This window comes from Amyelois transitella, chromosome 8 (genome assembly GCF_032362555.1).
Source record: "Amyelois transitella isolate CPQ chromosome 8, ilAmyTran1.1, whole genome shotgun sequence".
In the NCBI taxonomy this organism is placed as follows: domain Eukaryota; kingdom Metazoa; phylum Arthropoda; class Insecta; order Lepidoptera; family Pyralidae; genus Amyelois; species Amyelois transitella.
In genome coordinates, this window is record NC_083511.1 from 885,870 (window position 1) to 899,309 (window position 13,440).

General features: G+C 35.1%; 1 protein-coding gene across 1 annotated transcript in view; it reads right to left on the bottom strand.

The window, feature by feature from the left end:
- The window catches only part of LOC106137362 (uncharacterized), a 221,204-nt gene that overhangs the window by 72,577 nt on the left and 135,187 nt on the right, over window positions 1-13,440 (bottom strand). The gene's annotated exons all lie outside the window — the stretch shown is intronic.

The following is a 13,440-nucleotide window of genomic DNA, read 5'->3' on the forward strand; positions in this document are numbered from 1 at the left end:
CTGACCTTACGGATTTCCAGAATACTTTCAGATTTGACTGAAAGTCTTCTGATAGCCTTTTATCAAAATCCTCTTTATACTCTTCTTTCTTTCTAATCACAGCTTTCTTAACCAAATCTTTCATTTTCTTATATTCCTTACGTGCTTCATTCACATCTTCATCTATAACCTCTTGCATTCTTAAGTTAGCTTTTGCTGCTAACAAATCCAGCCATGCTTTCTTCTTTAATCGCACAAGTTCTTGCACATCTTTACTCATCCACGCATTTTTGTGATTTTTTCCTTTCCTTCTTCTACTTACACCACACACTTCAACAGCTACTTTCACAATTCTTTCTTTAAATTCCTTCCATCCATCTTCAATATCGCTCATTTCCTCTAAATCTTCAAATTCATCCTTCAGTCTATTAATATACTTCTTACCTACATCCATATCTTGCAAATTTTCTACTTTTACTCTTTCCAAAGCGCTGGTTTGCTCCCTTACCCTGTGCCGCCAGCGATTGAAGATACCCCTTATCCGGGATATCACCAGTAAATGGTCCGAGTCAATGCCAGCACCGCGATATGCACGGGTATCCAGCACTTTGTTCTTCAATCTTTCATCTACAATCACAAAGTCTATCATACTTTTTAAAATACCTTCCACTCTTGTGTAGGTGTGGATCTCTTTATGTTGAAACATTGAGTTCGACACAAAAAGATCCCACTCTAGACAAATTTCTAATACACTTCTTCCATTATCATTCACCTTTTCGTCACCAAACGCACCAAGCACCTTTTCATATCCATCACGCTTTACACCCACCCATCCATTAAAATCACCTAACATAATAATCTTCTCATTTGGCTTGGTAACTTTCAATACTTCTCTTACACTATTCCAGAACTCCTCGTTTTCGCTTTTTGCTGATGTTGTACCCCTCGAACCCACATCCCAAGGTGCATAAACACCTAGAACGAAGATCCGAGTGATTCCAACTTTCAGCCTAATCCATAGAAGACGAGGGCTGACACACTCATACTCATTTACGCACTCAGCCATTCGTGCAGAAAGAATTAGACCGACCCCTTGACAGCCTCGGCTGGTACTGGAAATTCCAGACCAATACGCCGTGTAAGGGCCGTGCTGCGTCGCGTCGCATCCTTTCCGCTTCGTTTCATTCACGCACAACACATCCAAACGTCTTTCATCCATCATTTGGCATACTTCCTCAATCTTAGCTTTCATTCCTCCTCTTACATTCATCGTCGCAAAGCGGCTTTCAGCAGACCGCATACCGCTCCCGCCGGGAACGAGACGTGATGGGGTGCGGACACCATCGCCGCCATTTAGGTGCTCTTTCAAAAAATTTGCATCCATGCGATTCCCACGAGACGCAAGGGAACAATTTTGTCCGCCCCAGCAGAGCCCCGCATGCCAGGGTAAGGCTAGCCATTACCTGGGGGTCGCCCAACCCCATGGCGGAAGTGGCACGCTCGAGACTAGGCTCGCCCCTAGCCATGCATCCATCGGCGCGGCAGACCTTAGATTGGCACTTTAAGCAGATGGCAGATTAAGCTTAATGATAGAATTGAGATTCAAATAGTGACAGATTGCTAACCCAACAACAATGTTACTATTACTAAAAATCCATCTAGTTTGGAAGTGGCCTTGGAATCTCGTGACTGAGCTTTGTATACAGACTTCGGGTAGGTCCGAATTTTACACGAAACGACTCTCATCTGACCTCCACCACCTTTCACAGCCTTAACTTTAGACTCATCCATACCGGCATAATTTCCGTAAATTCAATGAATTTCAATACTCAATACTCATTTACCAACGTGTAGTGATCCGGAATCGAATAACGTTGATTTTGAATAGCTCATTATTATAATAGTAAAGTGTTTACGCCCCAATGAAGTAGGCACCAAAATTGACGATCGAAATTGTCGAAACCACAAATTATTAAATAACAGAGAGGGTCATTAGAAAACCACTAACGAAAATTAACTCAATTTATCGACACGTGGTCTAGTTCTGTATATAAAAGCATTTATTTTGTATTAAGCATCATTCGCACTATTGCTTTTCAGATACATAATCGTTTCTCAGAAAACTAAGAAGGTAAGTTAACGCGAAGTAAAATGTTATTATAGACATCATTTATTAGTATATTATTTTTAGTAACTCATTTCAGAGATGTTGTAAAAACACTTAAGTCGTTTATTTTGAAGTGACTACTAGTTCACAATTGCAAAAAAAATACTCTTGATATTACTGCTCACATTTATAATTTTTGTCTTTAACTAAAAACTATATTTTATACATATTTTTTTCCAGATGAAACTTTTCTTGATCACCATTTTTGCTCTCTTCTCCTTCGCGGCTGCGGAGCTGAAATGGGACGAAAATGGACAGTACCGTCTAATCGAGACCGAACCCCTAAAATACCGGTACTTGACCGTACCCTCGCTGCCTGAGTACGTCCACGCCGCGCCGCTCGCTGTACCCTACTCGGGTATTGCGTATGCCCCGGCTATGGTCAAGACGGTCAAACCTTTCGTGTACTCATATCGGCAAATAACTCATTAAATAAGTTTTGTTAATATATATTCTGACAAGAAAAACAATAAATATTGTTGATTCTATTACGTTTTTCAATTTTGTAAATCTTTTCCCTAAATATTTTTTTCATATTTTAGTTTCAATGCACAAAGTTTAAGCAGAAATAAAATATTCCCAGTCCCAGAATATTTTGAAGGCAAGTAAATTCGTGAGAAAATATCCAGAATTCAAAAACGATAATTTACCGCGGCAATATCCCACAAGACAAAAAAATAAATCAATTACACCTAGCTTTAAACTGGTTATCTCAAATTCTGGTCCATGAATGGTCGATGACTACAAAAATCTATAATGCCCTACCTGAATGCATAAGAAAAGAAGAAAATGTAAACTTATTTATTAAAAACTTAAAACTACTTTTGACCGATAAATGCTACTATACACTGGACGAGTTTTTAAACGATAGAAATATTGACATTTGAATTACTTTTATTATAATATATCATTTGATCAATGAAATGCATGTTATAAATTATATTTATTTTAAATTACTTATTATCTCCAAATACAATACAATACGATTTTTTTTTTGTTTTATACAACATAATAGCCGACATAAACGTGCCCGCCGTTCCATATTATTTTATAATTGCGATGCCCAACAGGCTCCATATTGTACCTATTTATAAGCAGTAACTGTAATTCAACCGATGTACTTTATGAAATGCAATAAAGATTTTGAATTTGAATTTGAAGGAGAAAACTGAATCGTTGTCTGACTACCTTACTTAACAACGCACAGTCCGAACCTCTAGGCCTTAACATTTGAGATTTGTAATGTTTAATTAATCAATTAATCATTAACAAAAAATTACTCAAAAATATTCCCAAAAATAATTTGCAGATTATAAGAAGGTATAATTTTTTCTTTATCTATTATCAGCATTGTAGCAAAATATAATAAAATAACTAAAATATGTTAAAATTTTACTTTAATAGTCTTTTACGTTATTTTTATAGATAGTCTGTGAAGATATGCTCTTGCATACCTTTACTTTACCTTTCCATATTTTCAAGTTGAACTGCTTAAATAGAATTTAATAATTTCTTACATTGTGGTATACTGTATTATAAGTGGAACTAATAACTCCTATTTTTATAGATAGACTTTTACATAATAGTCAGTACAAAAATAAAATCGAAAATTAATACTTGTTACAAATTTATTAAAGTTATTTGTAGAGATTTCACACATGATTAATAAGGATTTTATGTTTTTTTTATTAATAGCATAAAATCCTTAGTTTCGAACAATTTTTTTATAATAAATATTAAGCATACAGAATATTATATTATTTATTGACTAATTACCACTAATAGGTAATATTTGATATCTAGCTAGTTAGTCTCTTACTCCGGACTCTTCTGCCGTGGGAACTTCATTTAAAGCAAATAAATCCTGTTAATAATAACAAGAGATAACTGGTTTTGTTTTTTGTATCCTGGTCAAACATATTGCAATACTATACCATGTTACAAGGTATATGTTTTATATTATTTCGAATAATTTTGAAATTGGAACTTCATTAATATCACTTTCTTCATTTACTTATGACAAAACATAAGACTTCATATCAAGACAATGTTGGTTGACTATGCTGAGCTCATATTGTGCAAAAACTTAAACAATACATACTGAAGGATACATAAAATTAAGAAAATGTAGTTGTCTTCAATATTTTTTTATTAGCGTCAACAAGAAACAATAACATATGATTTAATGAGTTATTTGCCGATATGAGTACACGAAAGGTTTGACCGTCTTGACCATAGCTGGGGCATACGCGATACCAGAGTAGGGTACAGCGAGCGGCGCGGCGTGGGCGTACTCAGGCAGCGAGGGTACGGTCAAGTACCGGTATTTTAGGGGTTCGGTCTCGATTAGACGGTACTGTCCATTTTCGTCCCATTTCAGCTCCGCGGCCGCGAAGGAGAAGAGAGCAAAAACGGTGATGAGTAAGAATTTCATCTGGAATTAGAAAAATACAAAAAATTGATTAAAATACAATCCTTTATTGTGTAAGTCAAGTTTTTACACAAAGCGACTCATGTCTGCCTTCCATATAAGATCATGGTTACACACGTTTCCTTTAAGGTTTCCTTACAATATTTTCTCTCAGCGTAAGGGCATCGATTATCAATCAAACAAAATTTGAGCTTGGCATAGAAATCTGAGCATTGTCAGGTATCTATACAGGCCACTGTACATAACAAAGAATTGAATCATTGGGTCATGACTGTGACATAATTTAATCTGTGTATTACGACCACCAACATTAATAGTATAACAAATAGGTTTTAATTTTTCAGATTTTCTTCTTTCAAACATTTCTGCCAAAGGTAGAATGTTTCCATCCGCTCAGAAAATGATCACTATTATCTTGCCTTCTAATTTTAAGATAATTTTCTTTGGTCTGAGCCCTTCAGGAACTTGTTGAGACTTACCTTTTTTATGAATTTATATACTTTCTCTTTAAAATCACCAAGCGAATGATGTTAAGATCATTGTAACATCTGCTTTTATACAATGTATTTGATGACAAAATTAATATTGTTGTACAGATTTAATTGTAAAACTAATCGATATATAAGTAATTTGAGGTAAAAATTTATGTATGTTTTAATGATATTTTAATGATGTAATTGGTCTAAGGTAGACAGTATTTACAATATGCAAACATTACAAATGTGAATTTACTATCTGTCCTACAGTTTTAAGGAAAAAACTAGCCAATCTTTTCTGTCTAGACTTTATAAATACTATAATAAAGAAACTAAAAGGCTACTTGTTTGCCACGATCCCTGCATACGTCAAATCATACATACATATAATCATGTCTATATCCCTTGCGGGGTAGACAGAGCCGACAGTCTCGAAAGGACCAATAGTCACGGTCAGCTGCTTGGCTTAATGATAGAATTGAGATTCAAATAGTGACAGTTCGCTAGCCAATCGCCTAAAAGAATTCCAAGTTTATAAGCCTATACCTTAGTTGCTTTTTACGACATCCCTGGGAAAAATATGGAGTGGTCCTATTCTTTTTTATATTGACACCGGGAACCATACATCAAATCAAAAGACATATTTTCATTTAATTAAAAAAAATAACTTTCAAGTGAAAATTTCTGCAAAAATATTCAGTACGGATAAAAATCACATTATGCTTCGCAAATCCTTCATACTTATTCAAGCTCACTTCACCTGCACAATAATTAATTAAAGCTTTCATAAAACAGCCCGCTGGGTGCAAAAATCCCCTGTAGTGTGGGACTGGCACAAGGGATGAGTGGAGGCGATTGGAACTTCTTTTAATATATTTTTTATTACATACATACATATAATCATGTCTATATCCCTTGAGCGGTAGAGAGAGCCGACAGTCTTGAAAGGACTGATAGGCCACGTTCAGCTGTTTGACTTAATTATAGAATTGAGATTCAAATAGTGACAAGTTGTTAGCTCATCATCCCAAGTACCTATATGAACCTATCCCTCAGTCGCCTTTTACGACATCTATGGGAATGAGTTGGAGTGGTCTTATTCTTTTTATTGGTGCGGGGAACAACACAGCTATTTTATTTTTATTAAAACTTGAATACGTGGCTCTTACCCGTGTATAATGAATAATGTCGTTCATCCCCGTTGAATTTCTGGGAATTCCCTTATTTTAAAAAGAACCTGTTATTACCAGGCTTCGGACTTTTTGAGACTCTCTGTACTCCTTAAAAATAGGACGTGATCACATTTATTTTATGGAGTTGAGAAAGGAAAAAGTCTCAAGAAGACTTAAAGTCCACGTTCGGCTTAACGATGGAATTGAGATCAAAATAGTGACAGATTGCTATTCCACCGCCTACTAAAAAATCTCAAGCTTTAGCGTATCTATTAATCGTCTTTTACAACATCCATAGGATAGATATGAAGTAGTCATATTCTTAAGTGCCACATGGCCCAAAAAAAACGTGAATTAAATCCGCTTTATATACTTCGTATCTTAGACCACAAACCGACGGCGTTATGAAGCATCGCAGCAAAATTGATGGGACGCCATGCAGCTTGGGTGCTTTGTTATTAAGCAATTTAAAGAGGTGCTATTTTTCAGTTCTTATCCTTGGAATTAATTTTCTAGTTAATAACTTAATTCTTCTGGTTTTTAACATTCACAGCTTGTTTGTAATTCTAGAATGTTCAGTTTCAAATTCTTGGAGCTTATCCCAAGCGAATAAATGCGAAAGTGAGTTTATTTATTCGTTTGTAAAATCTCCACGGGTTATGTACTGAATTTATCTTCTTGAGCTATCACGATTATATAAATTATAAGAGTCTGAAGAAGGTTATAAGGGTACCTTTCGTCCCGAAGAAACTATGGATTCCGTGGGATTTGCGAAGAAAAACTGTATTATTTTGTGGCGTTAATTTAAATCGATGCTTTTTATAAATAGATGGCGCTAAATTCACGCTGGGAACACTGCAGGTAGAAGCTAGTTTCTTATAACTAGTTTCTTACAACCGAACCTGAAAAAGATTTCTTTCAGATTAACACAGAAATGAAGCTCCGAGCAAATGTCTTGTTTTATAGGTATAATATAATGAAGTAACATAAAAACAAAATGTTAATTTTTCATTGTATGATTGATCTGTGACAATAACGCAACGAAAGCAATAAGTCTCTTTAAGTATTTTTCATTTTCCTGTCGTGGGCCTACTAGAAGAAACTCTAGAAATAAGTAGTGCTAGGATAGGCTTACAAACTTGGGACCCCGTAAGGGATATAGACGTGACCATATGTATGTATTTATAAGTAGTGCCCTTGTACTAAATTTCTCTTTAGTTAAGTTTTATTCTTACTCCTTCCTTTATTAACATAAATATATAAACATATAAATAAGTGTGTAATTATAAAACAAATCCTTGTTACTTTTTAATCTAAAACAAACAACATGCAAATTACTTGGCGACGAAGTCGCAAAGGCGTCGGTTATTTTATTGATATTATCGCAGGAGGGTGCAATGGGGTCTGGAAAGTGCTGCTAGGGCCACGGCCTCAAAGAAAGCGGAGAAAAGAAGCTTATATAATACTCACGTCATATATTTTGTTGTGTTTGTGGCTAGTAACTCTCTCTCTCTCGCTTTTTTTACTTTTGAAGATTTTGTCAAAATTTTATAATTTTTTTTTTCAATTGATTTCTCGTTTAAATAATAAAAAAAATCGTCAAATAAAAGTTTTAGCAATTTTTGTTTCTTTATATGTACTTCTTCGTTTTTGTCCCCTTACCTAATTTCCGTACCCCGTCTAGAAGTTTGTCAAAACGTCTGTCATTCTTGCCCATAGAAATCGCAATATTAATAATGTTTCAAGAAACAATAAGAACTTATAAATTTACATACTTACAATCACGTTCTTATCCCTAACGGGGTAGACGAGAGAGAGCTAACAGTCTGCAATATACTTTGAAGTTGCATTAAGACCACGTTCAGCTTATTAAAATGAGGCTTAATCATGGAATTGAGATTTAAACAGCGACTATAATTTACTATGTTCTTTTTAACAATACAATTTTTTTCAGAAAACAGGTAGATAACGTCTCATTAAAATTAGTCTTATCGCTTTAGTGATAAAAGTTAATAATTTTAAATCCGCCGCCATCTCCAAGACCGAGGCCTTACCCCTGGTGGCAATGACCCCTATTCGGCAATTTCAAATGCAGTCCCAATTTAGGTTCAATTTCTTTGAGATTACTCGGTTTTCTTGTAAACAGATGGCCAGACCGCTGTTTCTTTTTTACTCTCTCGGGGCGTAGTGTACTTTTGAAAATATTGTTTAAAAATATTTATGCTTAGTAAGAGTTACACGAACTAAATTTTAGTTTGAACTTACATTTTAAAAGCGAAATTAAGTTTATTACATTGATTTAAACTTAATTAAAAATATACATATATAAGGTCACGACTATATCGCTTGCGGGGTAGACAGAGCCAACAGTCTTAAAAAGACTGAAAGGCCGTGTTCAGTTGTATACTGCTATTCACACGTATATGATATTAAACAATCTCATTAAATATACACCTACGTATAATTAATTTAATTTGGTCAGATGGTTGTTACTGGCCACGTACAGCTATTTGGCTTAATGATAGTGATATATTCAAATAGCGACAGGTTGCTAGCCCATCGCCAAAAAAAAGAATCCCAAGATTATAAGCCAACCCCTAAGTCGTCTTTTACGACATCCGTGGGAAAGAGATGGAATAGTCCAATTAGTAATCTCAATTCCATCAATTAGCCAAACTACAATGTCTTAAAAAACCAATAAAGGACGAATACGTTCGCTAAAACTTTCTAACGTTATTCCAAATTGAATATGGACTCAAAATTTGAAGTAAGTACATAACTCTTTAAGTAGCGACGGCGTAATGGGCTCGTAATAACATTTGCAACTTTGTTATACGGTTGAAGCAGCTGGCGCAGTGTGTGTCATAAAAGATTTTGTTGCTAGAAATTTTACTTTCTCTCTCTTTCTCTCACCGATTTCCAAATAGGAGGAAGCCCTTTATCCTTCCCTAAGCTATAGGTAAACCAATCTACATAGGTACAAGTTAATGGAGAGAGTTTTGAATGTGGATGAAGCGAAGAAAGTATGCAGAGATCGTGGTAAGTGGAAAGATGTAGTCTCTGCCAACCCCTCCGGGAAAGAGGCGTGATTTTATGTATGTATGTATAGGTACAAGTTACGTCTATATCCCTTGCAGGAAAGACAGAGCCAACAGTCTTGAAAAGACTAAAAGGCCACGTTCAGCTATACAATTGAGATTGAAATAGTAACAGGATCATAAATAAAATAATTACTTAATTATGAAATAGTTCCATATTAAAATAATGGAATTAAACTAATAATACCCTAGCTTTTACGTCGAGAGTAACGAAGGAAATTCCCATTCACGTCTATGTAATTTGTGCACACGAAACTATATATTTACTTCATAATGAAGTATAGTCACTGACAAAAATGCTTACTCTCTTATGCCATTAAATATCCCATTACTTTTCTTCTAAACTAAACTTTATACGTTTGCAATAAGGCTTAAAAGTTTTTTTTATGTACTCCAACTATTAGACTACCATCGCATGCTACTCATTCATCATAGCCAATAGCCTACAAATTACAGGCTACATTTACAAACTGTAAGCAAACAATTACTGTAGGATGTGGATTGCATTTGATAACAAATGACATTGTTATTTGATTTTATCTTCTTTGAATATTGATTTATCGTAGGAGAATGTTAGTTAGGTTATTATGTTACGATTTCTTCTTTGTCGTTACCTTTTCCCGCTCTTTTCGTGTAGTACAAACAAACACACACACACACAAACACGCTATGTTAGTTTTTTAAAATTGGTTCTGTCACTTGCCATTTCACTAGTCATAACTTTTCTACTCATATTTTCATAAACGCTAACATACAGAACAAAACATCATAATGTACTTCTTTCTGAGAGGGGTAGGTAGAGAATAGACATTTCATAATCTCTAAATTTTTCGCCATGTGACCAAAGTGGAATAATTCCCTCGTCCACATATGTAACTTTCTTTTAAAGGTTAGCTTTACGCAAATGATTTTTACTTTTGTCTCTGGTCTGTAAAACCACACGGCAAAACAAACATATATACCACGGTCAATAACGGCAATCAATTTTCAAACCTTATCGACAAAAATCGAAGTCCAAATATCGTTCGGAGTAAAAACTAAAGAGTGCCAATAAAAAACGGAACGAAATTACAACCCGGATCCACCCTCGCCCCAATGCAATTTTGCACTCGATTGTACCAGCTTTATCTACTGCCGGGGTCGACGACCTTAAAACAGTTTTTCCTCACCTGTACCTGTTTTGTTTTTTCCAGTGACAGTAAATGCAATTTGTTAGGGTGCATATGATATTAGCTTTAGAAGGATATTTACATATTTTTTATTTAGTGTTATTATTTTTTGAATAGGGTACACAACGAGATTAATAGTAGGACATCTTCGATTAGATCAAGATTCGGTCTAGGCCTTATTCCTTCACCGGTTCCATAAATACTAACCTTGTATTGCATAGTTAGATTCCGCAAAATTTACAGAGGTCAGACGGGAGTCGCTTCGTAAATAGCATGACTTAATTAATCCTGAATCGTGGTCACAGAAGGACCTGTCCCCTGAGGATGCAACAGGAACTATCACTAAAGAGAATAAAACTGAATACCCTTTTTCTATTATTTTTTTTGCCGTGTGGTTCCCGGCACCAATAGAAAATAGAATAGGATCACTCCATCTCTCTCCTAGACGCCTAAACTAAAAGGCGACTAAGGGGCTTATAAACTTGGGATTCTTCTTTTAGGCGATGGGCTAGCAACCTGTCACTATTTGAATCTCAATTCTATCATTAAGCCAAATAGCTGAACGTGGCCGTGGCCAACGATGCTAGCCCATCGCCTAAAAAAGAATCCCAAGTTTTTAAGCCTATCCCTTAGTCGCCTTTTACGACATCCATGGGAAAGAGATGGAGTGGTCCTATTCTTTTTGTATTGATGCCGGGAACCACACGGCACGGTATTCAATACTGTTGGCTCTGTATACCCCGCAAGAGATATAGACGTGATTATATGTATGTATGTACCCTTTTTCTAGAAGTCTTCATGGTCACTACATGAGTCAATGGAAAACACGCCATGAATTATATAATGAGAGATCGATACAGTCTGCACGAAAGGTGTGCACCTCAACTTGAAAGATAACAGGCGAATGTAAATAACACGCTTATCAGTGAAGCTTTGTGCAGTCTGAAACTACGTCTTATCTTTGCTTTTGCTAGATTGCTTAAATATACAAATGTATAGGGTACAAATCACACAGATTGAGCTAGCTCCTAAAAGTTCGAGAATTGTTGGGATACTAACTCAACAATGTTCTATAAAAAGTGCTTTTATGAACTTGAAAGACCCAGGTCAATCAGGAAAAGTTTCATTTTCCATCATGACCCGACCGGAGATCGATTACTGTGTAATTAAAAAAAGCTTTTTTTTTTAATTTGTAAAAGTTTTCCATTCTTTGATGTTTTCACCTACAACTACAAACTTTTTTACTTTACCAATTGCTTCGTGACCCTGAGTAGTGTGTGCTTGTGTGTCGAAGTCTAAGTATTAAGTATCATTTAGATATCTTAGTCGGTTTAATTATTCTGACTTTATTCTTCCCTTGCGATGAAGCCAGAGCCAACAGCTTAATGATAGAATAATTTAATAATTTAGAATTTTTAAAAATAAAATTAAAAAAATTTTTTTTTACCTTATATCGGTAAATCTTATAAAAAATACATTTCGTTTTATCCAAAAGAAAAACAATCATGACAGATTGTATTCTCAAAAAACATCGGGAAGTCGTTACGATGAAGAAAAAAACGCATTATCTGCGGAAGTTGGTAGCGATGAAAGAAACTTTACAAAGAAAATATTAATTTCGTTCTCAAACCAGTAAATAGGAGTTATGGAGTTCGGATTTTTATACAGATTTATCCAGTCTACTAGATCTGACACTCAGTATTATGAAATTACATCTATACTTATATTATAAAGCTGAAGAGTTTGTTTGTTTGAACGCGCTAATCTCAGGAACTACTGGTTCGAATTAAAAAAATATTTTTGCATCGAATAGACCATTTATCGAGGAAGGTTTTAGGCTATATAAAATCACGCTGCAACTATCAGGAGCAAAGAAATAATGGTAAATGTGAAAAAAACGGGAAGAATTATTCATCTTTAAGGGGTTCAATGATGCCCATAATAACTATTCCACGCGGACGAAGACGCGGGCACAGCTAGGGGATAATAATTTATTTTCTACATAGCTTTTGCCCTCAGTTCTGTCCGCCTAAGGTCCCATTTTTTTCTGTCACCGTATGAGGACAGAAAGATTAGAAAAAAAGGAGGCTAAATTATCCTCTGGTGGTTGACGATATTGTTACAAAACATACATACCTTAATCAAATGCAAATGAAGTATTGAAAAGTCAAGCTTTAAACTGACGACGAGCTTGCATGAAAAATTGATGAATGTAAACGAAGCAACTAAGAACGTAGTAAATGGAAGATGTAATTTTGCCTACCCCTCCGGAAAAGAGGTGTATTGTATGCATGAAAAATGGGATGGGCTTAAGAACTTGAGATTCTTCTTGTAAGGATTGGACTACTAACCTTTCACTATTTGATTACTTACTCAATTCTATCATAAAAACACCATCTTGGAAAGACTGAATTGCTTGGCCATTCAGTTGTTTCTGTCAACCCCGCAATAGATAAAGACGTGACTATAATTAAATTAACAAAAGAAAGCAAACGACCAAAGATTATGATAAAGATTGTTTATATATCAACAAATTTATCTGGCAACCCAGCATTGACAAATCATTGTTTTCACCCACAGAGAAATCTCAAAACAGGGACGGGAGATATGGTTAACGAAAAATAATATGCTTTCTTTATGAAAACTTTTCAACTTTCAAGATAACATTGCGGGGGACAAATGGGACGCTACAATTACACATAATACGCAAAGTTGGTCGTATCCCACGCCCTTTGTTTTATTTTGTATCACTTTTTTGAGGAAATTCCTGTTATCTGGGTATCATTTTTTTTGTAAGTAAAATGCACATATTTTTTTCGGTTCTTTTTTCAGTATACAAAAAGCACGGCTTAATTTTTGAGTTCTGTAAAAGGGATAAATTAGCTTTTAATTATTTTACGTTTGTGACTGACTGTAAGTTTCTGCGGAAAGGGAGAGAATTTCTGCGG